Source organism: Jaculus jaculus, chromosome 8 (genome assembly GCF_020740685.1).
Source record: "Jaculus jaculus isolate mJacJac1 chromosome 8, mJacJac1.mat.Y.cur, whole genome shotgun sequence".
Lineage (NCBI taxonomy): Eukaryota > Metazoa > Chordata > Mammalia > Rodentia > Dipodidae > Jaculus > Jaculus jaculus.
In genome coordinates this window covers 10,713,196-10,727,532 of record NC_059109.1, presented here as the reverse complement: position 1 = coordinate 10,727,532, position 14,337 = coordinate 10,713,196, and the positions used below count along the sequence as shown (strand labels likewise).

The following is a 14,337-nucleotide window of genomic DNA, read 5'->3' as shown; positions in this document are numbered from 1 at the left end:
TAAAAAATATAGTAATACCCTCCTCCCACTTTCCCCTTTGAAACTCCACTCTCTATCATATCCCCTCCCCATCTCACTCAGTCCCTCTTTTATTTTGATGTCATGATCTTTTCCTTCTCTTATGATGGTCTTGTGTAGGTAGTGTCAGGCACTGTGAGGTCATGGATATCCAGGCCATTTTGTGTCTGGAGGAGCACGTTGTAAGGAGTCCTACCCTTACTTTGGCTCTTACATTCTTTCCGCCACCTCTTCTGCAATAGACCCTGAGCCTTGGAAGGTGTGATAGAGATATTGCAGTGCTGAGCACTCCTGTCACTTCTTCCCAGCACCATGATGCCTTCTGAGTCATCCCAAGGTCACTGTCATCTGAACAGAGAAGGTTCTCTACTAAAAGTGAGAGTAGTGTTAATATATGGGTATGAACATTCAGAGAAGTGCTTATTGGGCAGTTTGATAAGCATAGTTATATATATATTTATCCAGATAGCAGCAGACGTTATACCCCTAGAGCTCATGATTTCCCCTGTTTTAAGTTTTCAGTATCAGGGATGTTTTCCCTTCCCATGGAGCAGGCCTCCAGTCCAACTAGAGGACAGTTGGTTTCCACCATGACAGACGTGCCACATAAGATCTTTCTTGACCTCCACTGGTGGAAGGCAAGCTGTGTGGTCTCTGCAACAGAAAACTCTAGATCCCAGCTTAAAAAAAAAAAAAAAAAAAAAACGTTTTATTATTTGAGAGAAAAAGAGGTAGAAAGGTAGATAGAGTTTTTAACTTTTAATTTAATTTTTATTTATTTATGACAGAGGGAGAGGGAAAGAAAGAATGGATGCTCCAGGGCCTCTAGCCACAAAGGAACTCCAGACACATACGTCACCTTGAACATCTGGCCTAGTGGGTTCTGGGGAATCATACCTGGATTCTTAGACTTCGCAGGCATGTCTCTTAACCACTAAACTATCTGTCTAACCCAGGGAGAGAGTTTTTAGAAATATGTTATTTCGAGTCGGTCGTGGTGGCGCACGCCTTTAATCCCAGCACTCGGGAGGCAGAGGTAGGAGGATCGCCTTGAGTTCAAGGCCACCCTGAGAGTACAGAGTGAATTCCAGGTCAGCCTGGGCTACAGTGAGACCTTACCTTGAAAAACAAGCAAACAAACAAAAGAACACATATATAAATGTATAAATAATTTATCTGAGAGAGAGAGAGTAGATCCCAGCTTTGAACTCCACCTTCTGGGAGCTCATTGAGAGATTCTGAGCCATTAGCTTTTTATTCTTATGTTCAAAAATTTAAAATGGGCCTGGAAAGATGGCTTAGCAGTTAAGGTGTTTGTCTGCAAAGCCAAAGGACTCCAGTTAAATTCCCCAGGACCCACATAAGCCAGATGCACAAGTTGGTGTGGGCATCTGGAGTTAATTTGCAGTGGCTGGAGGCCCTGGCACGCCCATTCTCTTTCACTCTATCTGCCTCTTTCTCTTTCCCTTCCTCTCAAACAATTTTTTTTTCTTTTTTGGTTTTTTGAGGTAGGGTCTCACTCTAGCCCAGGCTGACCTGGAATTCACTATGGAGTCTCAGGGTGACCTTGAACTCACAGCTATCCTCCTACCTCTGCCTCCCGAGTGCTGGGATTAAAGGCGTGCGCTACCACGCCCAGCTAATAAATATGCTTTTTAAAACTGGAAGCACAAAGGTGAGGGTGAGAGGAAAAATTAATTTTCTTTAACTTTTGTCATGCTTTTCTTACTCCTCTTCTCCCCATACTGTAAGATTGTCTCTTCCCTGTGCATAGATGTTTGTGTGCATGTGCGGACACCCTCAAGTGCTTCTCACAAAAGTTATGCATCTTTTTTTTTTTTTTTTTTTCCAGGTAGGCTCTCACTCTAGCCCAGACTAACCTGGAAATTCACTATGTAGTCTCAAGAGGACTGCAAGCTGACAGTGATCCTCCTACCTCTGCCTCCTGAGTGCTGGGATTAAAGCCGTGCACCTCCATGCCCAGGCATCATTTATCTTTTCTTCCCCCCTTTGGTTTGTTTTTTTGTTTTGTTTCGGTTTGGTTTTGGTTTTGGTTTTTGTAAGGTAGTGTCTAGCTCTAGCCCAGGCTGACCTGGAATTCACTATGTAGTCTCAGGGTGGCCTCGAACTCATGGCAATCCTCCTACCTCTGCCTCCCAAGTGCTGGGATTAAAGGCGTGCGCCACCATGCCTGCACCCACCCCCTCCCTTTTGTTTTTTTTTTTTTTTGAGGTAGGGTCTCCCTCTGGCCCAGGCGGACCTGTTAATTCACTCTGTAGTCTCAGGATGGCCTTGAACTGGTGATCCTCCTGCCTCTGCCTCCCGAGTGCTGGGATTAAAGACGTGCACCACCACACCTGGCTTTGAGCTTTGGAGTCTCCCATAGCTGTAGACTTGTTGGGACACAGAGACCCATGCACCACTTTGTCTCTGACTTTACATGGGTGCTGGGAGTAAAACCCCTGTCTAGCAGGCAAGCGTGTTTAACCACCATCTCCCTAACCCATCCGTCTCTATTTGAGGGTCTTTCACTGGCTTGAAGCTTACCAACTAACCTGCTAATCAGTGGGCTCCAGATACCCCCATCTTTGCCTCCCTAACTCTGGGATTACAAGTGTGTACTACCACACCTGGCATTATTACACGGGCATTGGGGATGGTACCCATATCTACATATTTGCAAGGCAACATTTTATCCGCTGAGATATCTCCCCAGACCTGTCTTTTTTTTTTTTTAATTAAAAAGTGATGTTCTAGGTGATGGGACACAATATTTAAACATGTTGAGCTGACAGCTGATGGGTGTGTTGTCAACACACCATCCGCACAAATCATCTTCCCAGGGTGGGTCGGGAGTGATGTGTTGTAAACGTGTTTGTGCACACACGCACTTGGGTGATTTACGGCGACTGGGGAAGGGTCTGCAGACTCTTGTCGGGAGCAGTTCTTGTGGCAGACAAGTCACGGAAGCAGGTCGACCCCTCAGAGCAGAAGTTTCCATTTTCTCTGCTTGCTATGGGGACAGAGCTCTCCCTTCCCTCCCCGTCTCTGTCTTTAGCACCCAGGTACGATGTCTGTTCCTCAAAAAGAGAGCAAAGGAGCCAGGCGTGGGGGCGCATGCCTTTAATTCCAGCACTCAGGAGGCAAGAGGTATGGGGTCGCTGTGAGTTCAAGGCCACCCTGAGACTACAGAGTGAATTCCAGGTCAGCATGAGCTAGAGTGAAATCCTACCTCAAAAAAAGGGCTGGTGAAATGGCTTAGCGGTTAAGGCATTTGCCTGCAAAGCCTAAGGACCCCCGTTCTATTCCCCCAAGACCCAAACAAAAAATTGATTGTAAGGCTGGAGAGATGGCTTACCAGTTAAGCACTTGCCTGTGAAGCCTAAGGACCCCAGTTCAAGGCTCAATTCCCCAGGACCAACATTAGCCAGTTGCAGAAGGTGGTACATGTGTGTGGAGTTTGCTTGCAGTGGCTGGAGGCCCTGGTCCACCCATTCTCTATATATATCTGCCTCTCTCTCTCTCTCTCAAATAAATAAAATATTTTTTAAAATTAAGTAGAGAAAAAGCCGGGCGTGGTGGTGCACGCCTTTAATCCCAGCACTCAGGAGGCAGAGGTAGGAGGATCGCCATGAGTTCGAGGCCACCCTGAGACTCCATAGTGAATTCCAGGTCAGCCTGAGCTAGAGTGAGACCCTACCTCGAAAAGCCAAAAAAAAAAAAAAAAAATTAAGTAGAGAGAGAATGTTGGTGGCGCACGCCTTTAATCCCAGCACTTAGGAGGCAGAAGTAGGAGGATCACCATGAGTTTAAGGCCACCTTGAGACTGTGAATTCCATGTCAGCCTGGACTACAGCGAGACCCTCCCTTGGAAAACCAAACCAAACAAACAAACAAAAGATTTTTGTTTAAAGAGACAGAGAAGCCAGCAAATTAATTGGTCTGCTTATCTGAATGTGTTTCTGCTGAAATATAGAGAGCTGGCAACAGTGATGCCATGTTAGGACAGTCAAGGATAGTCGAGGTTGTTAAGGTCCCTGAAAATGGCTACAATACTTCAATATTGAAGCATTTTCATAAGCCTTAATTTTAATGTAACACGTTCTAAGTTTAATGAAGGCAAAGAATTAATAAATTGGATGGTTTTTAAAAAATAAAATAAAGAGAGAGAGTGAGTGAATGGTGGAGCTGGAGAGATGGCTCAGTGGTTAAAAGCAGCTTGCCTACAAAGCCCAACAACCCTGGTTTGATTCCACTGTACCCATGTTAAGCCAGATTCACAAAGTGGCGCATGCATCTGGAGTTCCTGTGTGTGTGTGTGTGTGTGTGTGTGTGTGTGTGTGTCTGTCTGTCTGTGTCTCTGTGTCTTGTTTTGTTTTGTTTTGTTTTTCAAGGTAGGGTCTCACTCTAGCCCAGGCTGATCTGGAATTCACTATGTAGTCTCAGGGTGGCCTCGAACTCGCGGCAATACTCCTCCTACTGCCTCCCAAGTGCTGGGATTAAAGGTGTGCACCACCATGCCCGGCTCATCTCTGTCTTTTCTCTATCTCTTTCTGCTTGCAAATAAATACAACTTTTTTTTATTTTTTAATTTTTAATTAATTTATTTATTTATTTTTATTTGAGAGTGACAGACACAGAGAGAAAGACAGATAGAGGGAGAGAGAGAGAATGGGCGCGCCAGGGCTTCCAGCCACTGCAAACGAACTCCAGACGCGTGCGCCCCCTTGTGCATCTGGCTAACGTGGGACCTGGGGAACCGAGCCTCGAACCGGGGTCCTTAGGCTTCACAGGCAAGCGCTTAACCGCTAAGCCATCTCTCCAGCCCAAAATACAACTTTTTAAAAAGAAAGTGAGCTTGGTGTGGCGGCTCATTCCTTTAATCCCAGCACTTGGGAGGCAGAGGTAGGAGGATCGCCATGACTTCAAAACCAGCCTGAGACTACATAGTAAATTTCAGGACAGCTTGAGCTAGAGCAAGACACAAGATAGAAAGAGAGAGGAAGAAAATGTGGCATTCCTTAGATGAGATGCCAGTCTAAGAGAGGAGGCAGGGAAACAGTTTGGAATAGTGTGTTGTGTGCTAAGGAAGATGTGCCAAGGCCAATCTCACTTGCTCTCTGGGCATTCTTCCTCATTTCCTGCCTATTGTCAGGGGCCTTGCCGACTTTTCCAGGTCTCACAGGCCTCCGTCCAGCAGTTTCTGCAACAACAGTCAAAATCAATCTGAAGTCAGGTGTGGTGGCGCACGCCTTTAATCCCAGCACTCGGGAGGCAGAAGTAGGAGGATCTCTGGTGGGTTCAAGGCCACCCTGGGACTACATAGTGAATTAGCGGTTAAGCACTTGCCTATGAAGCCTAAGGACCCCAGTTCGAGGCTCGACTCCCGAGGTCCCACATAAACCAGATGCACAAGGTGGCACATGCATCTGGAGTTCGTTTGCAGTGGCTGGAGACCCTGGTGTGCCCATTCTCTCTATCTATCTGCCTCTTTCTGTCTGTAGCTTTCAAATAAATAAAAATAAACAACGAAAAGTCAATCGGAGGGCTGGAGAGATGGCTTAGCGGTTAAGCGCTTGCCTGTGAAGCCTAAGGACCCCGGTTCAAGGCTTGATTCCCCAGGACCCACATTAGCCAGATGCACAAGGGGGCGCACGCATCTGGAGTTCCTTTGCTGGAGGCCCTGTAGCCCCCATTCTCTCTCTCCCTCTTTCTCTGTCTGTCACTCTCAAATAAATAAATAATAATAAAACAAAAAAAATTTTTAAAAGTAAATCTGAAATTCCCAGGGCTGCATACCTTGTCCACGTGAGCCCAATCCATGGGTGTCACCGCACCTCTCCCGCCCCCTCACCCTGTTCCTTCACCAAACCCTGACAAGTTCACTGCAAAATACCCCTCCATCATTGCCCTCCCTCGCATTGTTTAAAAAAAAAAAATTGCTCATGTCTGACATGGGAGAGGAATAATGTTAGGTGGCATAAATCAGACACTGCTAGCATTTCCACGGCTCGAGACATGGCGAGACATGTTGGCACACGGGTGAAATCGTCTTTATCAACCTCTAGATAACTAAGGGGCAAGCAACGCTCTCCATAGCTTGCTAGTACTCAACAGACAGAGCACCCGTTTCCCTCAGCCGTGGGACCAACTCACAGAGGCTGGAGCAATGCCATGGTGTGCTGGTTCTCAGACCTGCCTATGCCAATGTGCCATTCTTGTCATGATATAAGTTAATTACATATAATGTAACCCAAGGAACTACTGTGCAAAAACAGAGTGTGTGGGGGCTGGAGAGACGGCTCAGCAGTTAAGGCACTTACCTGCAAAGCCTAAGGACCTGCATTCAATTCCCCAGAGTGTCCCTTCTCTATCTCTTCTCTCTCTCTCTCAAATAAGTAAATAAAGTAAAATTTAAAAAGAGAAAAAGAGAGGGAGGAAGAGAGGGAGAGAGAAAGAGTGTGTGTGTATGTGTGTGTGTGTGTGTGTGTGTGTGCATGCGCGCATGCACGCACTAGTGAAAGTGGCTCAGTGGGTAAGATACTTGCCCTACAAGCACAAGGACCCGAGTTCAGATCCCCAGCACCCACGTAAAAGCCAAAGCACGTTGGCACATGCTTGTAATCCCTGTGCTTGAGAGGCACAGAGAGAAAGCTCCCTAGGGTCTGTTAGTTAGTCTAGTCGAGTCAGTGAGCTCCCAGTTCACAGAAATGGTCTCAAAAAAAAAAAAAAAAAGTTGGGGCTAAAGAGGCTTAGCGATTAAGGTGCTTGCCAGCAAAGCCAAAGGACCCAGGTTCAGTTCCCCAATACCCACATAAAGACACATGCACAAGGTGGCACACGCATCTGGAGTTTGTTTGCAGCTGCTAGAGGCCCTGACGTGCCCATTCTCGCTCACTCTCACTCTCTCTCCATATATATATATATATATATAATAAAAAATAAAATACTTTAAAAACTAATCTATATATATATAAGGTGAAGGGGCTGGGGAGATGGTTCACCAGTTAAAGGCAGTTGCTTGAAAAGCCTGCCAGCCCAGGTTCATTCCCCAGTACCCACACAAAGTGATCCATGCTTTTGGAGTTCGTTTGCAGCTGCAAAAGGCTCTGGTATACCCATACTCACTTGCTCTTTCTCTGTCTGTCCGTCTTTTTCTCTCTCAAATAAATAAAAATATCTTATTTATTTAAGAGACAGGGGGAGAGAGAGAAAAGAAGAAGAGGCAGATACAGAGAGAGAATGGGTGCAACAGGGCCTCTAGACACTGCAGAAGAACTCCAGACACATGTGCACCTGGTTAATGTGGGTAGTGAAGAGTTGAACCTGGGTTTGTAGGCTTTGCAAGCAAGCGCCTTAATGGCTAAGATATCTCTCTAGCCCAATAAATATATTCTGTAAAATAATAATAATGATGGGGAGAGTGACTGAGGAAGATATCTAATGGCAACCTCTGGCCTCAATATGCACACCTGCACACATGTGTGTGCATGTACACACACTCCTCATACACATGCAAACAAAGAGACAGTAAGCACTGTTGGCACATGAAGTGAATGGCACCTTGTTCACAGTCAGCTGGGCATGTGTGCCCAGCACCTCAGTACTTTGGAAAGAAGTTAGAAAAGCAAGTCACCCGAAGAAAATTGTTGGCAAGTGTGAGCAACACAACCATGAAAACCACACCTGAGGGCTGGAGAGATGGCTTAGCGGTTAAGCGCTTGCCTGTGAAGCCTAAGGACCCCGGTTCGAGGCTCGGTTCCCCAGGTCCCACGTTAGCCAGATGCACAAGGGGGCGCACGCGTCTGGAGTTCGTTTGCAGAGGCTGGAAGCCCTGGCGCACCCATTCTCTCTCCCTCCCTCTATCTGTCTTTCTCTCTGTGTCTGTCGCTCTCAAATAAATAAATAAATAATTTTAAAAAAAAATACACACCTGAGAGTGAGTGCGTGTGTAAGCGTGCGCCACGTTCCCTTCTCCACTGTCCTCAACTTTGGGCTTGTGCTTCAAGAAAACAAACTGGGGGGCTGGAGAGATGGCTCAGCGGTTAAGGCATTTGTCTGCAAAGCCTATGGCCCGAGTTTGATTCCCCCCAGTACCCACGTAAAGCCGGATGCATAAAGTGGCACGTGTATCTGGAGTTTGTTTGCAGTGGCTGGAGGCCCTGGTGCGCCCATTCTCATCCCCCTCCCTCCTTGCAAATAAATAAATAAGCTATTTAAAAAGAAAGAAGGAAAGAAAGAAAAGAGGAGAAAAAGAAAGAAAACATGGGCTGAGGAGCAGTGCCACCAGCTGGGGACCAAGGGTTCAAAAACACAAGCCTGAGCCGGGCGTGGTGGCGCACACCTTTAATCCCAGCACTCGGGAGGCCGAGGTGGGAGGATCACTGTGAGTTCGAAGCCACCCTGAGACTACAGAGTTAATTCCAGGTCAGCCTGGACCAGAGTGAGACCCTACCTCCTTGAAAAATAAAAACAAACAAACAAACAAACAACAACAAAAAAGCCTGGAGGGGTGGTATTTCACATTCAAATCTTAGCAATTGGTTAGTTGCAACCTGTGTTGCTGTTTTTGTTTGTTTGTTTTGTTTTGTTTTGTTTTTCAAGGTAGGGTCTCAATCTAGCTCAGGCTGACCTGGAATTCACTATGGAGTCTCAGGGTGGCCTCGAACTCACGTCGATCCTCCCACCTCTGCCTCCCGAGTGCTGGGATTAAAAGTGCGCGCCACCACGCCCGGCAATCGTGGCGTGCTGTGCTTTGGAACAAGTTCACAACACGGTCCTCTGCCTCACCGTCTTCTGCGGTTCTCACGGTCTGTTGTTCGTGGAATCCCCACGCCCCAGGCACTCACTTCTTTGGTCTCCTCACACCCTGCTTTCCCCTGCCTTTGCACGGGGTCCTGAGAGCCAGCACAAGGTTTCCCCAGGGCGGGTGAGACTCCTCCTGGGGACCCTCAAATAAGCAAGTTCTTTCGGTGATGTTGAAGTTCTGGCCTCTTCCATAGCCCAGAGTGTTGGCTGGGCCCACCCCCCTCGCATAACGAAGGACGGAAGAGTTCAGCCAGGGGCAGCAGAGGCACCTGGGTCTTGTCACATCTCAGGAGCTCCTCGCCTAGAGCCCTGGAGGGTCTCTGCCCAGCTTCACTGAGCATGCGCCTGATCAGAGTTCACTTGCAGGCAGGAAACACTGGCTGGGCCCAGAGATGAGCAAGATGGGCCTCCACCTGCCCTGAATGCTCCCACCCGAGGGGAGAAGGGTGCAGGATTGATGTTCGCCGTCCATAGGGTCTCTGGCAGAAGGCGGGACTCAGGAAGTCCCCCTGGGAAGGTTGCTAGTCAGATGCCAGACTCCCAGATCTCCCCCCAAGGCCTCAGAACTCTGAGCCAAAAGGGGCCGCACGGTTACTTGTCCTCGGCCCCTTATCTTGCAAGTGGAAAGCCCAGGGGCTGTGGCATTAACCCAGGATGTGGCTGCCACTGTTTACAGAGTGCCTGAATGTGGCACTGACGTCAGGGGCTGGGGTACCCTCGGGCCTTCCGCCAGAGGCTTCCTGTCTGGAGCTCAGGACAGCCAGGGGACCCAGCCTGCACTCAGGCATGGGAACGCTCAAGCTCTTACTGCATAGGCCAGGGAGCATCGCTGTTACCCAGAAAGAGAGTGGCTCTCCCAAACCCACCTAACCCTTTTCCTGGGGGTCCCATGTGACCAGAGGACTTTGAAGACCACATTCCAAGGCCAAAGTCACTGGTCCGTTTGACAACTGAGCGTCCAGCCCCAAGCATTGTACTTGGGATCCCGAGCCCCAGAAGTCTGTGAGGAACGTGGTATCCTGGGTATGTGGCTAAGACCGAATGATGGCAGCCGACCTGGGAGGCCAACCTGCTGGAGCTTACTCGATGCTGGGTTCCCAGCCTATCACGTGTGGGCCTTAAATAATAGGAATGGAGCCCTTGCTCCATTCTCGATTTGCGTCTTCTCTCTTGGATTAATAATTTACTCCTGGCTAGGAGGGCCAGATCTTCCTGGCAACGCCCTTTCCTCTCCAGGTTAACCCCACACCCTCCCCGGGGCCTTGGTAGAAGAGCCAGTGGGAAATCTCCCGTTCTAACTGCCCAGCCCTGCCCTGCCCTGCCCTGCCCTGCCTACGACAGCTCTCAGGGGTGGGATCCTTTTGTTTGGCTCTGGTCCCAGTGTTGATTCAGAAGGTCTTGTGCCCCAAGATCTTAGGAGCAGAGATAGAACATCTTTCTTGAGGGGGGGGGAGCTAGACTCAGTTCCCCTGTTCCCTACGAAGACCTTCCTTCCCTGAGTGCCCACCCCCACACTCACTGCACCTCCTGGACCCTGTCTAGGGTGACCTCTCTTCCAAGAGGTCTGCACCCCATGCTGGGCTGCTACCCTTAAAAGTCTGTATTGCACCGCTGCAGACTTGCAAGCCCAAAGACATGCCCCCGTGGGTTCTCATCTCCTGTTCACTGAGTCTTGACGCAGGTTGTATGAAAGAATATAAAGGGGGGCTGGAGAGATGGCTTAGCGGTTAAGCGCTTGCCTGTGAAGCCTAAGGACCCCGGTTCGAGGCTCGGTTCCCCAGGTCCCACGTTAGCCAGATGCACGCCCCCAACACAAGGGCAAGCGCTTAACCGCTAAGCCATCTCTCCAGCCCTCAAATAAAATATTTTTTTAAAAGATAGCGGGGCGGGGGGGGGGGCAAAGGCAGAACATAGATGACAGTCTCCACGCCATGTGGTTCCTGACTCCATTTGGCTGTGAATCTCACGGGGTGGGTAGTCCTGGCGCAAAGAGCTGCTAGTTGATTCTGACATTCTCGACTCTGCTCCTTGGGGGTCGGGGCGGGGGGGGGACCATGGATTTTAGGCAATCACTCAGGAACTACCAGCCTGTTGGCAGATCATTCTCCCCTCCTGTTCTGTCCTCTGTCTTCACTTGGCTGAGTCAGCTTGTCACCATCGCCAAGGGACCGAGGGGCGGGGGTCAGCTATGAGTTGGAGTTGGGTAGGCTGCAGTGGCCCTTATCCCTGGCTTTGTCCCACACAGAGCCAGTAGGTGCAGTAAGTTTGCACTGAAGGTGTCTTACGACTTTCTCCCGGGAACCACAGGTCACGGGGGTAACTCTTTCAGTCCCAGTGCTGAAGGGTATTATGAATCCTGGTGGCTTTGTTGGAGCATGTCCTGTCCTGGTCTCCCAGAGCCGTTTGCCATACAGGAAGTGCTGGGTCACATAGTTACTTCACTTTAACATTGCCTCCCATTTTCGACTTTCTGGTGTGTCCTGGAAGGAGGGGTAAGGACGCCCTGTGGTGGTCTCTATGATCCATGCACTTGTCCCCTAAGCAGATGTCAGGTTTATGCTGTGGACACACAGATAGCAGCTCCATGTAGAGCCGTGGATTTTATTTCTTTTAGAAATTTTTTGTTTTTTTTTTTTCACTGTAGCCCCGTCTGATCTAGAAATCACTCTGTAGTCTCAGGCTCGAACTCATAGCAATCTTCCTACCTCGGCCTCCCAAGTGGTGGGGTTAAAGGTGTGCACCACCACACCCGGCTTTCTAGAAAACTTTTACTTCAATTATTTTGATTTTTAATTATTTGTACATTTATGTATTTGAGAGAGAGAGAATGAGCATGCCGGGGCCTCTAGCCATTACAAACTCCAGATGCATGTGCCCCCTTGTGCATCTGGCTTACGTGGTACTGGAAAATTGAACCTGGGTCCTTAGGTTCTGCAGGCAAGCCCCTTAACCACTAGGCCATCTCTCCAGCCCCTGGATTTTTTTTTTTAAGGACTGAGGTCCCAGCCCAGAAGGGCAACTGACTTTCCCAGGGTCACACAGAGTCAATGGAACAAAGCCCAGGGCTCCTTGACTTCTATTCCATTGTCCCTCTTGCCACCTCCTGGTCACACTCAGTGCCCATGTCCCTAATCAACCTACCCAGTACTTGCCATTCGTGGCGGAGAGTGATCTGAAACAAACCAGGTTCATTTAAGCACGGCTGCCTCTGGGAAGCTACGTAGACCGTGGTGTGCCCCGCTTCCCTCTCTGTGTCGTCGTCCAGAATTCTGCATCTCGGGGACAAAGTAGATGAGGGGGTGGTGCATGGCTGTCATGGGAGGGAAACAATCTAGTTTGTTTGTTTGTTTTTATTCATTTTGAGAGAGAGAAAAAAATTGGTGCTGCAATCAAACTCCAGACACTTGCACCACCTAGTGGGCATGTGTGACCTTGCGCTTGCCTTCACCTCTGTGTGTCTGGCTTACCTGGGATCTGGAGAGTCGAACATGGGTCCTTAGGCTTCTCGGACAAGCACCTTAGCCGCTGAGCCATCTCTCCAGCCCTGTTTGTTTTGTTTTGAGGCAGGGTCTCATGTTATCTAAGCTGGCCTTAAACTCACTATGTAGACTGTGAACACCTGCATCCAGAAGGTGGAATTATAGGTATATGCCCATTTTAGGAAGGGGCAAGGATAGAACCCAGGGATGGCAGTTTAAAAAAATCCCTGGTAATTATGTCCCACTAGCCCAGAGGGACAATGGCAGCAATAGTGGAGGCCCAGAACCTCCACACCCAACAGTGAAATAGCTCCCGTCTCCATCCTGGCTTGAAAGCCACCAACAGGAAGAAAAGTGCAGACTTCCCCCTCTGCAGGTTCACGAGCTGCGAGCCAAGCTCCTCGCTGACTCCTAGGGCCTGGAGGGAGCAGGGATGCCACTGAAGAGTGGAGAAACTAATGTGCCTTGGAGCCCAAAGGGAGCCTTGAAAATCCCACCGCAGTCGAGGATCAGCCTGCAGCCCAGGATACAGGGCAGTGAGGCCAAGAAGGACGCATGCCAGATATTGGCTAGGGCAGACTTGGGCTCTAACAACCAACGCTGGCAGAGCCCCTCGCGGTAATCGGTTTACTGGATTACAAACTACTCTCTTAGAATAACAACACTGCTTCAACGGGGAACCACGAGCCACCAGCCCACATCTTGGGCTGCCGCCGCCGCCGCCGCTGCCGCCTCCCCTTTGGAGGAGAACTGGGGAAGTGGGATCCCAGGGGAGTGTGTGTTAAGCATCCTTGAGAGAGCGAGCCAACAGGAACATGTGCCTAAAAACATAAGCCAAGGCTTTTGGGGAACCGTGTTATACAGTCTCTAAATGACGGGCCTAGTTGGAAAAAAGTCTTTTTTTTCTTGGATTTTCTTCCTCAAACAAGCAGTGGTGGTCTGGCAGGAGCAGAGTGTTAGTCTTGAATTGTAAACAAACAAGTTGGGCTGAGACCTCAGCCAAAGTCAACTTCCTCCTCTCCAGTCTCTCTGGTTCAAAGGATGGCCCTGGGACACATGGAGTTCTTCTTCTTCTTTCTTTCTTTTCTTCTTTTGTTTTGTTTTAAATAAATAAATAAATATATATGCAGAGAGAGAGAAGAAAAAAAAAAGAGACAGAAAGAATAGGTGTGCCAGGACCTTTCAGCCACCGCAAACAAACTCCAGACACACGCGCCACTTTGTGCATCTGGCTTTACGTGAGTACTGGAGAATCAAACCCAGATTGTTACACTTTGCAGACAGTTACCTTAACCACTGAGCCATCTTTCCAGCCCTAGATGTCCTTCTTCTTCTTCTTCTTTTTTTTTTTTTTTTTTTTTTTTTTGTTTAACTTATTTGTTCATTTACTTGAGACAGAGAGAGAAAGAAAGAGAATTGGCATGCTAGGGCCTCCAGCCACTGCAAACGAACTCTAGATGCATGTGCCATTTTGTGCATCTGGCTTACATGGGACCTGGAGAATCGAACCAGGGTCCTTACTTAGGCTTTGCAGGCAAACGCCTTAACCACTAAGCCATCTCTTCAGCCCTCTTTTCTTTTTAAATTTTATTTTCATTTATTTATTTGACAGAGAGGAAGAGAGAGAGAGAATGAGCACGCCAGGGCCTTCAGCCACTGCAAACAAACTCCAGACGCATGTGCCCCGCTGTGCATCTGGCTTATGTGGGTCCTGTGGAATCAAACCTGGGTCCTTTGGCTTTGCAGACAAATGCCTTAACTGCTAAGCCATCCATCCAGCCCCAGATGTTCTTCTTGATGACTGTGCCCTGGTCTCCTGGTGCCCTGGGATGGGTGTCAGGAAGGACTTTGATACTTTAAGGGCCAGCAGACAAGGTCTGAGTCAACTAGCCCACACTTGTTTCTGTAGAGAGCAGGTGTGATGTGCAAATGTGTGCATGCACTACTTTGTGCATCTGGCTTTATGTGGGTACTGGAGAATTGAACCCAGGCCAGCAGGGTTTACAAGCAAGTGTCTTTAACCGCTGCGCCA

The 14,337-nt window shown here is 48.7% G+C and overlaps 1 protein-coding gene and 1 non-coding gene across 10 annotated transcripts in view; both read left to right on the top strand.

Annotated features, from left to right (window-relative positions):
* Positions 1 to 14,337, top strand: part of Trerf1 (transcriptional regulating factor 1) — a 297,150-nt gene that overhangs the window by 205,053 nt on the left and 77,760 nt on the right. The gene's annotated exons all lie outside the window — the stretch shown is intronic.
* Positions 3,941 to 4,073, top strand: LOC123463234. The gene has a single exon (XR_006638824.1). It is a non-coding gene; the product is annotated as a small nucleolar RNA SNORA33 (small nucleolar RNA).